This window comes from Buteo buteo, chromosome 10 (genome assembly GCF_964188355.1).
Source record: "Buteo buteo chromosome 10, bButBut1.hap1.1, whole genome shotgun sequence".
Taxonomy (NCBI): domain Eukaryota; kingdom Metazoa; phylum Chordata; class Aves; order Accipitriformes; family Accipitridae; genus Buteo; species Buteo buteo.
In genome coordinates this window covers 42,853,421-42,869,101 of record NC_134180.1, presented here as the reverse complement: position 1 = coordinate 42,869,101, position 15,681 = coordinate 42,853,421, and the positions used below count along the sequence as shown (strand labels likewise).

The 15,681-nt window shown below is 47.8% G+C and overlaps 1 protein-coding gene and 1 long non-coding RNA gene across 9 annotated transcripts in view; one reads left to right on the top strand and one right to left on the bottom strand.

Annotated features, from left to right (window-relative positions):
- The window catches only part of PDE4B (phosphodiesterase 4B), a 193,464-nt gene that overhangs the window by 62,529 nt on the left and 115,254 nt on the right, over positions 1-15,681 (bottom strand). The window lies entirely within an intron of this gene.
- On the top strand, positions 5,229-6,475 carry LOC142035305 (uncharacterized). The gene is made up of 2 exons (XR_012651858.1): positions 5,229-5,380; positions 5,947-6,475. It is a non-coding gene; the product is annotated as an uncharacterized LOC142035305 (long non-coding RNA).

The window sequence follows — 15,681 nt, the reverse complement described above, 5'->3', positions numbered from 1 at the left end:
TGCCTGATGACCGCCCTCAACCGCACCACCCAGCTGGGCACGCACTCAGACTGCTGCCACAACATCGAGCTGCGATCCCTGCCATACATTTCTCCATCCCTCCCCATTGCTGCCTGCCCCCACTCATCGTATTAAGTCAAAAGGAGACCTGAGCGTGCTGGCAGGGAAGACCCTGTCTCTCCCTCCACTCTGCAGAGCATGCAGAGTGCTTTTCACTACTGCACGAGGAGGCAGATAAAGCATCCAGGCAAAAAAGCCAGCAAAAACTCTGGCAGACCTGAAAGTAATGCACAAAATTGTGAAAAAAATAAGGGAGTCTGTGTCCAATTGCAAAACGAATCTCGGCTTACTCTCCTTCTCTACTGTGAGTCCATACATACCAATACAGGCTGACCGAGGGATAAATGAGAAGAGGTAAACAAACACCAAACACTGCAGAAAGGAATCACAAGTAGAGAAGGTCTCAGAGAAAACCACTGACGTGAAGGTGCCATCGCTGAACTTGACCTGCACTGTTTAGACATGAGGCTGCAGAGAACGAAAGACCAAGCAGGCTCAGAACAAAGGCAGCCTCTTCCCTGTTCCAACAGTGACCAGACACCTCAAAGCACTAAGGCCTTCCATCTCCTGATCAGGAAATCTGATTAAAATCCAAACTTTATGGCATAGCCTGTCCATGGTTCTCTGGGTACTGGCAGGAAGGACACAGAGCAGGGGACAAACTCTCTCACCATTCAAAACCCAGGCACCAACTACAACCTCAGTCTTAGGTTTTGCAGAAGCATTTCAGGTTCCTGTACAGTAAAACTGAATGCCTCTCCTGGAGAAGCACCGAGCTGTGATGTGAGACCAAACTGCATCCAGCAATGCAAGAGGGGGACGCAGGAGCTGCCCTGGAAGCAGCAGCGATGGGGAAACACAGGCTGCATGCCCTGACCTGGCAGCTCCTGATGCAAGCTGCTTCCTGGCATACACCAACTACTTTGTATGAACCACAACCAACGAATTACTGAAAAATTTATCAAATATCAGTAATAACACATTGCGTGTGAGGGATTGCATACTTTGCTTAAGCAGCTACATTTATAACATAAATATTTATTTACAGTTGTGTATGTGCTTGGGAGGGAGTGGGTGCTCAGACAGTTACTATTTTTGAGGTCTCCAGAAACTACTTACTGGGGTGGAGCAATAAAAGACTAGGTCTCCTGGCAGTTATTCTGTTCCTCGTGGCTGCAGATAGAGGGTAACTACTTTGGTCTCTTGCTATTTGGTCCCACATACAGTTCCTCAAGAATTAAAAAATGCATGGGAACATGCATTTCATTAATGCAATTAAAAAATGCAGAAGCACCAGTGCAAAGTTCTTTAGATTCTTTGGAAATCCAAAGGCAGGACACCAGTATAACACAGTACGCATTGCAGGAGATTCCTACATCTACCACGCCTCACTGTAGCATTTACTTACCCAACTGCATAAGTACATCTTGAAACTGGTAATTGCTCAATTAATATTCTTTTCTTTTACTCTTTATTATCTGCTCTTTTACCAAAGACAGCTTGAGTACATTTGTAGCCACAAAGTAATCAACAGAAGAAACTCAGCTCTGTAACTATGGCATCTACAAACAACAGCCAGCTGATAATTAATCCATACCTATTCAGAAAATTAACTCTGATTACTCAAAATATTTTATTGCAAAACCTTCAATCGAGAACATTTCGTTTACTGATGCAAATAGAAATACAGCAATGAACTGAATCTGAGCATTTAGCTGAGCAGAGCTTCTTCTGGCTGTTTGATACGGCACCTGCTGCTTGCTGGTAGACATTAGCGATTGGTTTGGGAGAAAAAGTTAATACACGAGGTTTAAAAACTGTGTAAGAGGCAGAGGGAGGGAGGCAGGGGGCAAGGCTGATAAGGGGTTCTTTTGCAAAGAAGACTACTCAGCAGCAAAGGAGTAAGTTTAGTAAGAGGGGAACTATCCACCAAAGATCTGGTTTTGCATGGCTTACTGTAGCACAGCTTCTATGCCTTGAGGTGGGTGGAAGATACTCAAATCCCCTTCCCCGTCCCCCTTTTAACATATAAAAAGAAGTTCTCTGCCAGCCTAGGCCTATTCTGAGTCACTCCTGCAGAAATTCCCACCTAAGTCCTGGAAATTTTCAATATCTTCGGAGTACGTGAACAGTTTCGTAGCAGGAGGTGTAAGAGGGAGCCCTGATGCTCTGTGACCTGGGTAAAGGTGGAGGTTAAACCCTGGCAAAGGCAGTGCTCCCCAGGAAACAGTTTGCCTGAACCGTGCAAGTTTTCCGGATTTCTACAGGACTTGTGGCTCACACTGGGATGAGCTGGAGCCGTTCAGGCTGCGTTAGCGAGAAGCCCAGCAGAGTGGACGCCCAGCTCGGAGTGCCGTGGCTGCTTCCAGCCACCCCGCGAGCACGCAGCCAGCTCCTGGCTGCACGCTGCCCGTGCTCCCCGTGCCAGCGCCTGGGACGCTGCAGCACAGATCACGCAGTTAATCCAGCTGGAAAGGCATTTTATTTCTTTCCACAAGTTCAGCTTGCAGCCACGCCGGCCCCCTCATCTGGCTCCCCTTCCTTGGGCCTGATCCAGCACGCAGCCAACCATGTGCTCAGCCATCAAGTTAACAGAAAATTCCCCCCCTCCTCAAAGTGAAGGCTAACCAGGAGTTTGTAGTTATCTCTCTACCAAGAGTGTCCAGTTTTGTGCACGTGAACAGGCACTCCCAGCGGTACGGCTGGGTGGGCAAGGTCTTCACTGGGATAGCTGAAACCCAGGTCTAAGTCTCTGCTGTCATGGCTTTTTAATACTCACAAGAAGTCAAAAACGGGAAACTATTTTCCCCCAGATGACCCAACATTAGGATAATGTGGCCTGAGATACGTAGAGCAAGAGCTTAACCTTGTGTTTTTCAAATCTCTGCTGCACGTTAAGTTCACCAGTCGCTCTTGGTTTGTACAACAGTCCATCTGGAATCATGTCCTGATGCAAAAAACATCTCCCAAACAAACGTTTTCTGAAACTGGTAAGAATTGCAATTTGATTGTAAACTTGCCCTCTCAGAGCTGCATTTTCCACTAAATTTTTTCATTAGAAGTTAACTGATGAGCTCTACTGGAAAAACTTAATCATCAGTGTGGCATCATGTTCAGAATACTCCGCAGATTGTCAGGGTCCTGTCCAAGGTTTGCAGCACCCCATAGTCTTTGCCTAAGTGGAAAATAGAGCTGCATTTGTCTAGTTAAAAATAAGGATGGCAAAGTACAAAGCACCACTACACTAGCCTAGAGAAAAAAAGCTAAAATTTGCTTTGCAGTTTATCTTCAAGCAGCAGCACTTGCAGTCAAGACACCCTATTTGTGAAACAACGATGGCATAGGAGCTCCAAAGCAGCGGCAGCGAGCTCCAGAGGTAAAAAAATCAGCAAACGCTTGATCTGTTATTCTACAGTTGCTCTTCACCCCGTGTCCATACCAAGGGATGGTGGATGAAATATCTTTGGCTGAAAGCACGGTCATCCACCATGATGTGCTGCTTCTTTCCCTTACCTCCCGTGCCGACCCCAGGGGCTGTTCTGCACGAGCATGTGGATGCCCAGCATGCTCAGGATTAAGTGGGCGCTGTTGAGACTTAAAATTGCGTTACCTAAACACATAGGTCACAAACCTGGTAACTAAGGTCCCTATAAATCATTCAAGATAAGTTACATAAATACCTGTCCCCCGTAGATCTCCTCCCTAAAAAGCGTGCCTTGCTCTATGGTCTTGGGAGCTCCAGAGCACCGGGCTGACACCGTTCCCCGCCTGCCTCCAGCATGTATAATCAGGTTTATTCAGCCAACATTTCCAAGGGCTGTGACAGTCTCGGGGTGACGGTGTGTCTGGAGGCCACCAAGGGCTTCTAAGGAGTTGAGCTCACTTGCACAGAGCCAAAACCTGGCTCCGTAGGAGGAAAGGCGACAGCGTCTGTATGGGACAGGCGTTAGTTAACCACTGACATGCATCAGTGGTGCAATCCCTATGCCAGAAAATACTCGCAAATCAAAGACTTGACTGACAGACAAAAACAAGTCTCCTGAGGCCCTTCTGTTTTAACGGCGGATTCACGAATGTGCAGTTCATGAGCGCAGGTGAGCGGCACCCCTGAGGCGAGCATATTCTCAAGGTTACTGACCACCAGCAGAAACCCAGCAGCAGATGAAGAGGGGAACCTGTTGGACACAGAAAGCCACAAATCCCAGCGCCAGCCAAAGGGAACAGCAGACCCACCGAGCAAAACCCACCCCAGCAAGCGCACAGCCAGCGTGGCAAAGGCAAAGGGTGCAACGGCCGGGGCAGCACCACAGCCCAGCGAGTCTCCATCCACTCTCAGCACTGCAGAGCTGTGAAGGAAGGTGGCCTGTTCCTTGGCTTTCTCTCCAGAGCCAGGCTACGGTTAAACTCAACGTCCAGGCTCTCTGCTTACTCGCTGGGATGAGAGGAAAGCTGGTGGTGGTGGAGGAGAGGAGGCGGCAGGGTCAGCAGCGGCAGGAGCAGGGTGGCTGCAGAGCAATGCTCAGCAGGGAGGCCAGTGCAAGCGACGGGGCAGCCGCACCTCCATCTCCTTTGTCCCTCTGCATTTTTTAATAAACCGGGATCTTAATAAAGTGAAGAGCAAAGAAGGAGACAGCAGGTGGCAGGAGTTAGCTGTAGCTGGCTCTGCCAAGCAGCTCAGGGGGCACTTGCTTTGGACCCGTGGAAAGATGCGATTGTAACACGGTAACGAACAGAGGAAATACGCAATGGCAAGCCAGGAGAAATCACGCTCAACTGTAAAATGCAATGAGGTTTCATGAGTCATTCTGCAAAACAAAGAAAATGAATAAAAGCAACCCCCATCTGTCCAAATTCTGCAGTTTTACAGTGATGACTACAACTTCTCTACATTAAAAACTACTGCAGTCCTTTATCACAGGGGGAAGTCCAACCAAGCCTCTGCAGGCCAAGGGATCCCTGCTGCGGGACTCCCCATCGCCCTCCAGCCGTCCTTGCCCTCACCCAGTGACGGGGCCAGCTCCCTGTCGCGTGCAGGAGGACCTGCTCCCATCAAACCAGTCCTAAATCAATCCTAAACCAGCCCTGCTCCTTCTCACAGCACAGCATGACCCTCGCATGAAAACACGGCAGCTGCCAAGGTGTCCCGACAGAAGATGTTGCCTCCAACTTATTCAACAATTCAGGCTTTCGAGCTCTTTGATCTACCTCTGCGAGGGGGTCTTGGCACAAAACTTTTTGGTGGGGTAGCAGTAAGGAAGAGGCAGCGTCGGGAACACATTGTCCCTGGATTAGCATTGCCTGCCAGCAGTCTTGGAATGTGGTAAGATTCGGCATAAAACCTGAGAAATAGGATTGTGCCATGATTTTGATGTAATTCAGAGTCATTTGAATAATCATTGCAAGTCAAATGGTTACCATGAGAGCTACGCAGCCCCACAGTTTGTTTCTAGATCTGCAATATAAACCACAAAGATAGACACATTTAAGTCTATCAAACCAGGCAGGCTTGTGTATTTTTTGTTTATGTTACGAATTTACACTTTTCCTGAGGATGACAGCACTGACTCTACAAGAGGGCTTACCATCTGCTTTGCCTTCCCAGACTCATTCCTGAGGGCATTACTCCTGATCTTCTAACTGCAGTACCATCTTTACTATGGTACCAAATATGTTTCCAAAATAAAGTATTTCAGGAAGTTTGGGCAGACTCTGCTAATTATAAAGATCCTCGCATAATCATTAGAGCCCTGTTTCTCACCAAGACACTCAGCTGGATTTTTAACACCATTAGCAATGAAAAATGCTGTTTCTTACACCTTCAGATCTGTACAGGCACAACTGCTTCTCACTGCTATCTAATTTTGTGCACCTGTTTCCCATTATCAGAACAGCTTGCTGTTTTTTCTAAATAATCTTTCACGCGGAAGAGTCCGTGCTTGAAACCATCACCACTTAATGAAAGAGGATCGGACACGCAGCGGGCATGCCGGAGCTGAGCACACCGACAGCCGACGCGGATGCCCTAGCACCGGCACAAGGCTCCGTGAGGCTGACCACTCTCCACGCCGTGGGTATTAGTCCTTTATTTCCCCTCCTAAGCTTCTCCCACCAAGGGGAAAATCTTGTTGCACTCAGGGGCCTCTCAAAAGTGTCTGAATCCCTCTGTCAGGTTTGTCCCTCGTGGCTCCTAACTCTTGTTTATCTCCAGAGCCTAAACACCCGTGCCTCCTGAAATACAGCCATCCAACTCCTTGTAGTCACTCCCCCCCCAGCACCGTGTATCACAGCTGCCTGGCACAGAAAACCCAGCAGCACTTAAGTAAATGTTTATAATGTAAACTGTCATCTGCTGCTAAACATGTTATTAAGCTCTGCGTGTATCACAAAGCAAAAATATATGTTTATTTGACTGTTATCTCTGAATACAGAAGTTCACTCTTCTAGCAGCTATCTTGTTCAATGGGTACAACAGAGGCAGAATAACCAAAGCCCCCTGCCACGACCCGTGGCCTGTCTGCTGTCGCAGAGGATGGGGCCAGGAATTCACTTGCCTTCTGTTTACAAACTGCTTTGAATTGCAGTTTGCCCGATTCCACCACCCGGAGTCCAAGGCAGACCCGAGAGCTGGTGGCGTTCCCTTTGCAACCCCGGTCCCTCTTCAGCGTAGCACAAAGATAAAAATGAATATATGCAGCCAGAGCCCTTACAGCTTTCCAGCATAACTCGTCAGCAGTACCCTAGCGAGGCTCATGGTTTGTACGGCAGCAAACGTGAGTTCAGCTACCAGCTCAGCACGAGCACTGTCGGGTTTTAAGGGATGTTACAAAGCGCTCATTTAGTTTTTTAAAGCCCTATTCACTACAAAGAAGCCATTGTGCTACTTGCTTGTTCAGTGTCTGCAGCAATTACTGCCTGAAACTCTCAGCATCTTGCACATCAGGTCCCTGAGCTGTTATTTCTCCCTATGGCCATTCACTCACCGGCACTGGTGAAAACCACCGCGCTGCGGAGCCACCGTGCATGCCTAAGGACGGCACGCAGCGCTGCGCCGAGCTGGCTGCAGCCTCGCACTGTGCCCGAACAGTCACCAGGAGATGGTTGGAAAAGTACAGGAGAGAGGTAAAAATGAGTTTGGATTTTCTTCTGGCACGGAGGGTTCCAAAAATCTAATCCTTTTCATGTTTACTACAGATAAGTAGCTTGACGTTATCCTGTAACAAGCTAACATCATGTGGTTATTTAAGTCCCCCAAAGAAGAAATCCTGAATTCTATAAACCAGTTGTTATTTTTCCGAATGTACATCCTGGGCTATTTTATCATCTTACTATGGTTCACTGCCATTAATCTCTGGAAAATGCAAGGCATAGTCAAACACAGCAGACACCCTCCCTATTTTCACTTCCAGAGCTTGTAAATGCAGACGGGTGTGAGCGTGATCACTCTTAGCACAGCCAGCAATGCCGCTTCCTAAGGGCTTTTTCCTCCTGAAAATATTCTAGCTAGCAACCGACAGAGCAGCTGCTTTTCTTCCCTACTGCTGCTGCCCAAGCCGAGGCATTAACGAGGTCTTACCCTCCCTGTGCAGCACTTCCACAGCTCTTCTCCTCGCCTTGCGGGTGTTTCTGCCCAGCACCCTCCACCCTGCTCACAGCTCATCAGGACCAATTCTGCTCCGGCACACGGGCTGTGCTTTTCGTGTGCTGAAGGACCTGTTCGGTTCTCCCCAAAGGGACGATTGCCACCTTTTCCCTGCTGCAAAGGTGCTGGACCGGCATCGCACGCCCGTGGCCGGCGGTACAGGTGGCATGGGGACAGCACAGTGCTCCTCAGCAGACACTCGCTGGATTTTGGCATCACCTGCTCTGCGAAACGGTGCTGTTCTGCGGCACAGATGTTTACAATCAAGTTATGGGACAGTATTTATCCCAGTCTGGCCTGGCTGTTATGCTCTGTTCAGTGTCAGTTCAGCTTTTACAGCTGCATCTAAGCATCGTAAGTAACATTTTACAGACACTTTTTGCCAAGAGGCAGGACAGGGGTGTTGGCTCCCCTGGAGGAGGCTGCCCGCGGCGGCCTGCCTCATGTGATGGGGACCCCAGTACAGGGCTGCAGCTGAGCCTGGTGCCTTCTGGTGGGGCTCCAGGACACCTTACAGCATTTCTGCCTACAGCCAAGCCCTGCTCCCTCCCCAGAGCCAGTTTGGGGTGGGCAATTCCACCCAGCAAGTGGGTACATGGGGTCCAGTCTCGCCTTTTCCCCACCAGGGTATTACTGGTAACAAAAGGGGAATTACAGTCATATATTGCATCTTTTATTAATGCCTCTGAAAGTATCTCATATACCTATTAAGTGTAACCCGCTCTTAAAACTCTTCCCAAAGCATATCGTGCACTAATGGCAAACGCAAGCCAGCGGCACGAGTCTCAAGGGTCCCGTACAGCAAACGACCTCTGCTTCCAGTACATAGGAAAGTGTTGCCGTATCTGTACGGAACTGGAGCATCAGGAGGCTGCCGGCCAGAGTCATGGTTTATTTCATCCTGACCTTAAAAAGAGGATTGCCTGGCAGGACTCCAAAAGGCACTTTTGCCTTTTCAAACAGGCCAGCAAGCTCACAACGAGCCACTTTGCTCTGCTGTAACTCCGTCCGGCTGCAACAGGCTGCACAAAGGCATCAGCTACAAATCAAATAGCTGTTCTGCTGTCAAACAGACTGGAGACAGGAATAAAATGACAGTAATTTTTAACAAGTTACAGAGACCACAGATTTTTCCATTTTACCTGGCTATTCTGAACTAGGAGGACAGACAGCCTTTGAGTCAGAAGTTTTACAGGTTTTCTGCACTCATGTTTGAAAGTACCCTCAGCCCATCTACAACACCCAGAAGTCCAACAGTGGATGTGTGGAAAGGTGCTGCACTGAGAAATGCACCAAGCCTTTTCACTTGATTCATAAAATAATTATTTGATCTGTTTTTTGGATTTATCTCCATAATTGGTATCTGTTCCCTGCCAGCAAAAAGACAATGAAATGTCCTAAGATGGTATTCAGATTATTAAATCCTTTGGAGACTTGACCCTCCCCAAAATAATTAATCCAGCTGGGCACATTTCAGTGAAATTTTACTTGCTTCACATCTTTCAAATGTCTGTACTCTTCATCTTTTATATCAATAAGAAAAGACTGTACATAGCAAATGGCAAAGTATACTGACATGATTTCAAGGGCAATCTTTTTTATAGCTCTTATTGATCATTTCAGGTCCAGCAGAAGCTTAATGCAAAAGTAGCCTCCTCCAAATCACGAGCATCTGCCAACTGGTACTATTTGAGGACAAAATATTAAGGATGGAAAAACCTGGCCCTTTGGCAGAAAGTCGCATGTTTACTCTGTCTAAGTGGTTTGGCACATGTACGGAACGGATGGTCGGAAACAGCACCCTCTTCCAGGGTACCACAATAACGAACGATACCAGTACCTTGTGGCTAATACAGCTTCAACTGAATATTTGCTATAAGTACTTCACTGGCAATCACGGTATTTGTCGTCACTGAAGCTAAGCAAATGCAGAGAAATGGCTCACAGGTACGATTTTAAATTGGAGCTCCTTACTCGTTCTGGTCAACCACAGCCGCAGCCATCACTGCGCTTCTCGCTGCTCGTTTGGTTTATTGCCATTAACATGTCAGGGTCTTGGCGGTAAGGCCAGAGGGGCTCAGCTCGTTCATCCTGCCGAAACGCCCGCTGAGGGATGATGCCCTGCTTCCATACGTGTACCGGGGGCAAAGGCCAGCAGAGGAGATGAGATCTTCAAGCTAAAGGACAATGCTGGCACAAGAACAAGTGGGTGTAAAACGGACAGGAATTAAATGAGGCTGGAAATCAGAGGAAAAATTTTTGCCTCGAGAGCAGACAGATCACTGAACAGCTTTCCTGTAGGAGTGATGGGGGTAAACACCAACTTGATGTTGTTACTGGTGGGATTAATAGCATAATTGACTACAACATTGAGGGACGGAGCCTCGTCCCACAACTGGCACTTGGGCTTTGCCCCTGACGGACATGGGAGGGAACCCGGGTCCCGGCTCACTTGGAGGCGGTCGATTCCTACGGTGCCCACGTTTCCCCGTCGGCGTCTGTGAGTCACCACGGATGAGCCGTATCCCACTGAACATCCATCCACTCTCTAGAAGCATGCTTATTTGGGGCGATGTCACAGGGACGAGCTGCCAGGTTTGGGGTCTCCTTGCCCCCCTCCTGCCTCCCCAGCGCCACAGAGGGAAGGCAGAAAGCCGCCTACCGAAGCCCTTCTCCCTTGCACTAAGCCGAAGCCCGGCCAGTACAGCAGGCACAAGCGAGACACAAGCAAGGGGCTGGCGACAAAAGCACGTTGCACCATCCCAAATGAGACACCGCCGGCATCGCCTCTGCCACCGACGCCGTTACCGTAGCTCTAGATAACCCCTATAGCTCAGCACGCGCCCAGGCAGAGGCAGTAAATACAAAGCGTGCCATCTGCTGATGTGCACAATACAGTATTTCCATACATTTGCATTTTTACTAACGACAGCGAGCTGGAAGGGACACCCGAGCGCAGCCTCGGCAGTGACCAGCAGTGACATGCTCTGCCTGCCCGCACTCCCTCCCTTCCTCCTCAGGCTGCTTGAAAACAAAAGGGAGAAAAAGAGGGTGAATTTAAAACACAGGTTTTTATTTTCTGCTACTAAATCACATGCTCTGAAATGAGCTTTAATAATTCTGGGCAGCAAACTCAATTTAGCAGAAGGAAAACCTTCTACGACATGGAGAGAAGACAGAAATGGTGGGCAGGAAGAGCAAAAAAGACAGAAATGGTGGGCAGCAAGAACAAAACCTCCTATAGGAGTGACTATGGGCCCAAAAAGCCAGGCAGGGCAAAAGTTTTGCAGCATATTTCATGTAGTGTATGCCAAATGGTGAGCTCATACAGTAAAAACAAGGCCCCAGATTTTCCAGGTGTGGCGGAGCTCAGGATGTCGGTCCTTGCAGGCCTGCCAGTTATTGACCGCAGAACACTTTCGGAAGGAGGCAAACGTTATTACCCGTTACATATGATATCCATTATCTGTTTGGTTTGCTTTTTTTTTTCCTTTAACCTTTCTAGCATCCTTACAGCTTGGTTCTCCATTCAAAACAAGTCTTCCAAACCGGGGTGTGTGTCCGCACAGGCCAGCCCCTCTGCGGGTGCCCAGATCAACGTGGTTCTCATCCCAGTTCTCCTGCTCTCACCGAGACGGCGCAGGAATCTCTGCTCCCTTGCTGGCTCCCATCGCGCAGCTGCAACTCCCCACTTGCCACTTCCTCTACACGCAGTTTCACAACCATCTTGTGACTCCTCTACAGCATGTCTGTGCTTGCAACAGTCTGCGTCTTCTTATTGCCAAATTATCTCCTTGCTCAAGACCTACCTCAGATCATCGTCTTGCCACGAAGCCCTTCAGAAAAGCTCCTGCCAGCCTCCTACACGGCCTCCTCACGCGCTGCATCTTAACCAACTCCTCTGTGCTGCGTTCCTAAAAACCTCTTGGGAAGGATTTATCTCTCTGATGTGAAAGCAGATAGTGCACTGTTGGCACCCAAAATATCATTTAATAACACTGTTATTTTCTCTAGACCTGCAAATCTTCCCAAGACCTGCTTCAGGGCTCATTTTGATCTTCCTTAATTAGTGATCCCTTAGAAGCTCTGTTTCATGTTGAAAATCACTTGCTGGAATCACTGTTTTGGAGTCACTTACTACAAATCATAAAGCTGCACTGTTCAAAAGAAATAGAGACGTGGGAGCACAGAGCAAAATACATTGCAGCCCCAAACTATGAATTATATTAAATGCAGCTCTAAGTCATCAAGTCCAGTAATAGCAAACAATGCAGCAATACAGCCCACAAACACTTGGAGGTTAGGAAGAAATATTAGCAGAGTACTTGCTACAATTGATTACCATTTAATAACGCAGAAGGTGAAGTTTTCAGTGTGAATAAGCATAAATGTATAGGCACGGCACAAAATCATTATACCTGATTGCAGTTTAAGATTGACATCATCATAGTAAAACTTTCATTCCTGAGCTAATAGGATTTAGACATCCTGAGTATTTTATTGTATTGATAAAGGTTTGTACTGAGCTAATGAAGAACAAGCAGGCAGAGGTAATCAACGTCCAAAATGGATCCTTTTAAAAAATATCGACGAACTGTGCGAAAACATACAGTGATGCAAAACCTGAAGACAGTACGCACAGATGCGTTATTCCAAGGGGGAGAAAGAAATGTTTGATTTCGCTGATGAAACACCTGAGTGCAAACACCTGAAACTAGTGAGGAGCTGCTGAAAGCCCCAGGGAGGCAGGGCAGGCAGGGCAGGCAGGGCAGGCAGCAGTGGGTCCGGCACCGCGCACGCAGCCCAGGCCCCAGCGATGCCAGGGCACGGAGCAAACACCCCGGCGCAGCCCAACACCTCCTGCGAGGGCTGAGCCCAGCGGTACGTGCTCGATACCGGTTTTCAGATCAATAATTCTATAAGTTGTATACCTGAGCGTTCTTCCTGCAGCTCAGCACCGAACTGGGGGTGTTTAACCCTTTGTCTGCTTGCAGAAAAGCTGCACGTGCTAGATCGCTGCTAGCCATATCATTTAAATTGGAAAGATGGATTAAAATTAGCCTGTTCCAGCTCAGATTAAACCCCAGCAGGAGACTGGAAGGAGACTTAGCACCAGCCCACAGCCTTCCAGCCCAGCTCAGGCATCTGCCTTCTCCAGCCCAAGCCGAGATGCAGTGCCTGAAACTTTGCCCCTTGCTCCCTGTGCTTTTGCTGAACTCCAGCAGAAATCCGACTCCTTCCTTCCTTCATGTAAGAGATCGGGCCAGCTCTGCGTTTTCAGGTTAGGAAACCTTTCTGCAAATATGTTGATGTACTTGGAACTGGATGATGGCCAAGAAACCAATCAGTCCCGGAGCGAGCAGGACTGCGTGCTATCTGTCTGCCAGCCGCCGGGAGCGTCTGGAAAAGATCAAGATTACAGACCCAGGGTGGGAGACAAACAACGGGTATTCCCTTTATACTGCTCAGCCAGAATAAATGTGACACGCTGTATTAATAACCTGGCGTCACCCGGCAAAACATCTGACCAAGGGGAACATAAAATGCCACACAGATATCAAGGGCCTGATGGCAAGTCATGTGAAGAGCAAACAAGATAGCTGGGTGGCATGAGATGCAACCAGGGAACAAAACCCTAATGTCAAGCCCTTTTGTGCTTAGCAGAGTCAGCCCAAAATGGTTTGTGATTTTCGCTTTCTGCCAAGGTACTGCTTTAATTGGGCAAGGGAGACTGCTCAGCATATTCAATAGCAGAGCGGAGAGGAAAATGGCATGTGCCAGGCTGAGAAGCCATGTAGAAGTCACCCTGCTCAAGTGCAAAGATTTATTACTGGTAGGAACACATCTTATTCATTACGGCTTTTTACTTTACAATTGTAAGAAATGTTCTCTGTGACCTACTCTAACAACGCAACCTTTTTTTTGTGCATGCTGTTAACCAGCCACACACGGAAACCAAATTCTGTCTAAATTTATGCCCACAGGCTCCACTAGTCTCAGTAAACAAAGCCAGAATTAATTCCCATCCCTTTTCACTTCCTTGAGTGGAAGCAAAAAGCCACCGACCGTTGAGACAGCCTGAGAACACAACCACGGACACGTTGGTGGATCTCATCCCCGCTGTGGCTCTCCCACGCGCTGGCCCAGTGGCTCGCTGGTGGCAGGGACCACGTCAAGCTGCCTTAACTGCTCTTAACCTGCATGGCGAGGGCAACTCTTGCGAGGGCTGACGGAGCAGAGTTCTCTCTGGGAGCAGGGGCTGAAACCTTCTGGGTGCCTTCAAGACATCAAAAGTTGGCCTAACTCCTAAATTACAGTGGTGACCCTTGGAAGGATGTGGCTTCTCAAGCAAATTTGTGATGTAGAAAATGTGAGCGAGCATAACTGAGCTGCTTGTTGACTTGAATTTAATAGATTAGTTAATAAACCCCAGTACTTTGTCATGGAAGTAACATCCTAGCAATGCTCCTTCTAGACTCTTGTAGCAGCTCCATAATCATCTGAATAGCGTCTTTAGTACTTGAACCTCTTTCCAGCATAAAGGCGGTTCAATAGCAGCATTCAAGCCTAGAGTAGCTGGACTGGCTGCGCTCTGTCTTCACAGGAGTATGAAATTCTTGCCAGAGTCTAAGAAAGAAAAATCACTTAGCACAAATAAGGTCTTTTTTTAAAACCACTGATTAAATAGATATTCACAAGATAGAGCACAATGGCTTTGATGGAGCCATTGCAACCTATTACATAAATCCTCATTCATGCCCATGAGAGCTTTTCCTTTTCTTTTTTAATAACAGAAGAGAAAATGCAGCCACGTAAAAGATATTAAATTGCATTAAAATGTGAGACTGGTAAGTTCATGACTTAAGCTCAGAGAAGCAAAGAGATGGAGAGTTTGGCCTGGAAATCTGGGCTGCTGCTCGGCCCCCAGCTGCGAGCTCGCAGGAGCCGTGCTGTGGCCTTGGCTCACTGGCACCGGAGCTCGCTTGCTCACTTGGACTCAGCGCCGCAGCACCAGAGCTGCAGAATTACACCTCTTCTGAAGAAGAAGATATAATTGCAGAGTTTATTTACAGATGCACGGGAGTGCTGACAAGGAAAGCAAAGCGTTATGGGAGGGGGCTGGTCGATATTTAGAAACTCGTCTGCGTGTATACTGCTACAGCCCCAGCACCTTCCAGCCGTGCATTAAGTGACACGACTAACGTACATTAGCAGCACGCTATTTATACTTCCACATACTGTTGTACTGACATGCCAGAACTGATTGAAGGCAATACTTTTGCTAGAGCTTTGGCAATTTTCTGTGTTTCCTTCTGAGAAGGGATTTTTTGTTTTGCCAGAATCCACTTCTTAACGCATTTAATCTGAAATAAATATATAACATTGCATCAGTCATCAGCTGACCTCATTAGCTGGGCTTGCTCTACTGGAGATAAAACTGGTCTGGGAAAGCAGCAGTAAGTGTGGAGTTTAATAAAATGGTTTTTAAAACACTACGTAATTTTATTGCAGTAAAGCAAAAGGGGGTCAGCTTGTTCTTCCAGACTCCACTCCAAACAATTTACAATCTTTATAGATGAAAAAACATGTAGGCAGCCTTTTGTGATTTGAGTGAATCTAGGACATTCAATATATACCCACTTCAAAACTTTACTCATAGATGTCTGTTCCTTCAGCTAATATTTATTCTCTAGATTTTCAAGAAAGCCCTTTTATGCACTCTACTTGGCTAGATACAGTCACAGCATCTCCTTCGCTGCCACTTTCCTCCAGTAAATCTCTATTCTCATAAGCATCTCTAACTGCAAATCGATGAAATCAAGCTGCAACCAGGCGGACTCACCCTCCCCAGAGTTACGGTGTCGTACAACACTGGGAGCTCGATGGCCCTACCAAGGCGGTCGCGAGAGACTTGGCAGTTTGGCCCAACACCAGGACTCAAACCAGAAGTCAGTATCCTCGCTGAGACAGCATCAAGAAGC